The 4,749-nt window shown below is 52.8% G+C and overlaps 1 long non-coding RNA gene across 4 annotated transcripts in view; it reads right to left on the reverse strand.

Annotated features, from left to right (window-relative positions):
• Positions 1-4,473, reverse strand: part of LOC142826967 (uncharacterized) — a 30,472-nt gene extending 25,999 nt beyond the window's left edge. For 2 of the 4 annotated variants that reach the window (XR_012901272.1, XR_012901274.1), the window contains exon 1: positions 4,351-4,473. This is a non-coding gene — a long non-coding RNA (uncharacterized LOC142826967). The remainder of the gene's footprint in view (positions 1-4,350) is intronic. The other 2 variants (XR_012901273.1, XR_012901275.1) reach the window with 2 other exon arrangements.
• Positions 4,474-4,749: the final 276 nt, after the last annotated feature.

Below are 4,749 nucleotides of genomic sequence, written 5' to 3' on the forward strand. Positions count from 1 at the left end.
GCGTAGCCCAGGTGCTGGTCGAAACCTTTGCCAGGACCTTTACCTCGCGGCCGGGCCAAACCGCGGCGATAACACACACCATCCGAACCCCGCCCGGTCAGGTCGTGCGGGAGGGAAACCGACCTCTTCCCCGACGGATGCGCGACGTCGTGGAACAAGAGGTCCGCACCATGCTGGAGCTGGGAGTGATCGAGCGATCCAGAAGTGAGTGGAGGAGCCCGATCGTGTTGGTCCCTAAGCCGGACGGAAGCATTAGGTTTTGCATTGACTTTCGAAAGGTAAACGCGATATCGAAGTTTGATGCCTATCCGATGCCACGAACGGATGAGCTGCTGGAACGCCTGGGAAAAGCCAAGTTCATAACAACCCTCGACCTGACTAAGGGCTATTGGCAAATCCCGCTGGATCGGGAGTCCCAGGAGAAGACAGCGTTCACCACCCCGTCCGGGCTTTTCCACTTCGTGCGCATGCCATTCGGCCTCCATGGGGCACCCGCCACATTTCAGCGGATGATGGATCGCCTGCTCGCCCCTCATCTGGAATATGCCGCAGCTTATCTGGATGACGTGGTCATCTATGGTCGCGACTGGGAGGACCACATAAACCAAGTGGCGGCCGTGTTACGGACGCTCCGCGACGCCGGTCTCACGGCCAACCCCAAAAAGTGTAAAATCGGCGCACAAGAGACCACCTATTTAGGTTACCATTTGGGGCGCGGCTTAGTCCGGCCCCTGGTGGGGAAGGTAGACGCCATCCGAAATTACCCCACACCAACCACGAAAAGGAAGGTCCGACAATTTCTGGGACTGGCGGGGTATTACCGCCGATTTGTCCCCCAATTTGCTAGCATAGCAGCGCCGCTCACCTCTCTGCTCACGAAAGACAAACCTCAGAGAGTGAGGTGGAATACAGAGTGTGACTCGGCCTTTCAACAACTTAAAGACGCCCTGTGTAGCGAGCCAGTTTTGCTTAGCCCAGACTTCGATAAACCATTTTGTCTTCAGACAGATGCCTCCGCCACGGGACTGGGCGCCGTACTCTCCCAGGAGGTCGATGGAGAAGAACACCCGGTGGTCTTTATTAGCCGTAAGCTCTTCCCCCGAGAACGCCAGTACGCAGTAATAGAAAGAGAGGCCCTGGCTATCAAATGGGCGGTTGAAGCCCTCAGGTATTACCTGCTCGGGGGTGAGTTTACACTATGGACAGACCATGCCCCGCTAAAGTGGCTACACACTATGCGGGACACCAATAGCCGCCTCATGAGGTGGTATTTAGCCCTTCAACCCTATGTGTTCTCCATACGCCACAGGGCAGGCAAGGCCAACGCCAATGCGGACGCATTGTCCCGCCTGGCCGAGGAGCCGGGATCCAATCCCGAGGGGGGGGACCTGGACTTGTGGGGGAGGGCAAGTAGCAGGGCCGACTGGCCGCCCACTGACCCAGAGGAGGAGGAACCCCTCAGGACGCCCGGGTGGGCGGAGGCGGACCCCACCCCGTCACCTGACCAGAACCCAGTGGGCGGGGCGGGGAGGATAAGAAGACGGCGGGAGAGGGCAGTCAGGGCCCAGCCGCTGGAGGAGCTGGAGGCAGACCCCAAACTCCTGCCCGGGGAGGCCCGGGCTGGGCGGCACCCAGCTGAGTTCCTGGAGGCCGGCCGAAACGCCCCAGCCTGGGGCACGGAGACCTGGCCCAGACCTGCGGCCGGAGCACCCCTGGATCCCGAGGACGACCCCGATGGGCTGGACCAGCTAGATCCCCGATGGGTACTGGAACGCCGCGGCCGACCCACCGACGGGACCTCGCAGGACCCAACCCTGGACCCCTGGAGTGGGCCACCCGGACCCCACTAGGATGACTGGGACAGCGCGACAGCCCGACGAGCCCTCAGACGTACAGGTACCCGGGAAGGGGGGGGAGAAGAAGGGGCCCAGGGATCGCTCAGGCGGGAGAGCCACCACGGCCAGCAAGGCCCGGACTGAGCCAATTGCCGCGACGCGGCTGCACTCAGGGTCCCTGGGCCGGGGCGCAGTGAGACGGGTGGGCCTGCGCCCCCTCCCCCCCCCCCCCTCGGCCCCGGCCGGGCCGTCCCGGGTTCACTCCGGGAGGAGGACTTGATATGGACACGACTGGAACTGTGGCCCCGCCTCATAGCGAGATGGGGCTGGGGCTTGTGGAACAGGGCAGGCAGCAGGGAAACCCCCCCCCCCGGGAGATATTTAAGGGGGAGGGTGTGTAACAGGGCAGCTGCCCTGTACTGGCCCCTTAAGAGCCAAACCCCAGCCTGGAGCAGGCCCGGGGAGTTCAGCCCAGCTGGGCGGCGTTGGCCAATTAAGGCCCAGCTGGGGGCTATAAAAGGGCAGGGCTGCTTCAGCCAAGGCAGAGTGAGCCTGGCTGCCGAGGGAGCAGGACGCTCTCTGGAGCTAGGGCAGGGCTAGAGAGTCAGGCTGGGCCAGGGCGCTTGGACAGCCAACCAGACAGCCTGCTAGGCCTGTGGCAAGGCCGTGAGCCTGGCTGCCGAGGGAGCAGGACGCTCTCTGGAGCTGGGGCAGGGCTAGAGACTCAGGCTGGGCCAGGGCGCTTGGACAGCCAACCAGACAGCCTGCTAGGCCTGTGGCAAGGCCGTGAGCCTGGCTGCCGAGGGAGCAGGACGCTCTCTGGAGCTGGGGCAGGGCTAGAGACTCAGGCTGGGCCAGGGCGCTCGGACAGCCAATCGGCCAGCCTGCTAGGCCTGCGAACAGGCCTGCTGGAGAGACACCAATCCCCCGGAAGGGGGGCTCAGAGCGAGTGACTTGGGCACTGCCGGAGGGCAGTGTGGCGAAGAGAGCAACGCGACTAGAAGAATCCAGAGGGGAAACGCCACGTGAGCGGGGGCCGGTGCGGGCGGAATGGACTGATTCCGGGGACAGACGACGGACCCCCGCTACGGTGGTGAGTGACCCCCTCACAGTGATCTTGAACATTTGTTCTTCAATTCTGTTCATCCTCTAATAATTTGTTCCTTACACTTAGGCTACGTCTAGACTACAGGCTTCTTGCGCAAGAAGCTTTCTTCACAAGAGATCTTCTGAAAAAATTTCTTGTGCAAGACAGCATCCACACTGCAAAAGTGCATTGAAAAAGCGATTGCCTTTTCCAAAAGATAGCATCCAGACTGCCTGGATGCTATCTTGCATGTAAGCAGTGATTTCTATGGACAGAATGGCCACCAGGGCATCTGTGCTTTTTCCTCTTCCCTCTTCTTCCAAAAAAACTCCCTCTTCCCTGTCCACACACACCTTTTTGCGAAAGAGCTCTTTCATGAGGAATACCAATTGCGCAAAAACCCCTCTGTTCTTTCGATTTACTGTTGAAAGAACACACTTGCCGTGTGGAGGTAACTCGGGTTTTGTCAGAAAAACAGCTCTTTTTCTGACAAAACTCTGTAGTCTAGACATACCCCAAGATAGAATAATGATTATCTTCACAAAAAGCAAAGTCTCACTGTACTATAACCTATGTTATGTAACTATTGAAGCTAAATAGAAAATAGGTTGAGGATATGTAACTAAAGAAAGTAAATTTCACTGACACCGAGAAAAGAATGATGTTCCATAATGTCAAAGTCAGACAGGACTCACAGATTTGTCAGACCGCTCTGTTTATTTCAGCAAAGCTCTGCTAAAATGCATCCAGAAAATGTGAGCACCATACAAGGTTCAAACCCCTTGATTTATACAGTCAAAAGGCCAAGTTAACAGGATCAAAAGAGGGGCAAAACTTCACATTATCAGTGTGGTTAAGTATCTTCATTTCAATATCAAGCACACAGCAATCTGATGTCTATATCTCCCTGATTATCTGGAATTGCTTTCTGCCTAACACCTAATGTTCCTTTTCCTGTTAAACTTAGGCCCATCTGGCTAGCACCTCGATCTGCATACCTACAATCAACATTAACATACTTTTCTTCTTCCTCTTAAAAGACAAACAGAATTCCTTCAACTTATTCAATTATTATAGCACAATTCATCTTTCTCTTACAGTATAATTCTTTCTACTTTCACAATAAGAAAGAATGCCACATACATTAACATTTTAGTTTTCTGCCTTATTAGAGAGGTTCTATTTCATAATACTGAATGCAATGATGTATTGCATATAATGAAGGACTTATGGTCATTGTCTCAGTATTTTGAAAGAGCATTACAGAAAGCAAATACAGATTTTCTCTTTAACTACAAAGCTAGGATAGCTTCTTCTATGAATATTAACATACATATTTAGATTTTGGCCTTTTAAATATATCCTCCATATGTGACTAATAGGAACTGACTCATTCTACACATAACACAAATAAAAATGTATACATACTTTTTGCCATTCAGATTTACCTGAGTCCCATTCTGTTTTCACAAGGAAAATCAGTGATGCACTAGAAGTATATAGTTAATTCCATTTACAGGCTATTACTGAATGTCAAAATGTTTTAGAATAACATCTGACTCATTCAGAGTCATCATGTTTCCAGTTACTGTGGGAGGAAGAGAATATTAATTTACTCTTGACAGTGGTGTACTTTTTCCGGGGATCTTTCTAATCTTGTACAAATATACTGCAATAAAAAAGTTACTGCTAACTTTATTACCAAAGGACAAAGTAATTAAAGATAAGGTCAGTAGAAAAGATCAGCAAATCTAAGATGCAGAAATATATAACATCATTCATCTTGATAATTGGTTATATTATACACAGTTTAGTTACATAAATCTA

This window comes from Pelodiscus sinensis, chromosome 2, assembly GCF_049634645.1.
Source record: "Pelodiscus sinensis isolate JC-2024 chromosome 2, ASM4963464v1, whole genome shotgun sequence".
Classification (NCBI taxonomy): Eukaryota; Metazoa; Chordata; order Testudines; family Trionychidae; genus Pelodiscus; species Pelodiscus sinensis.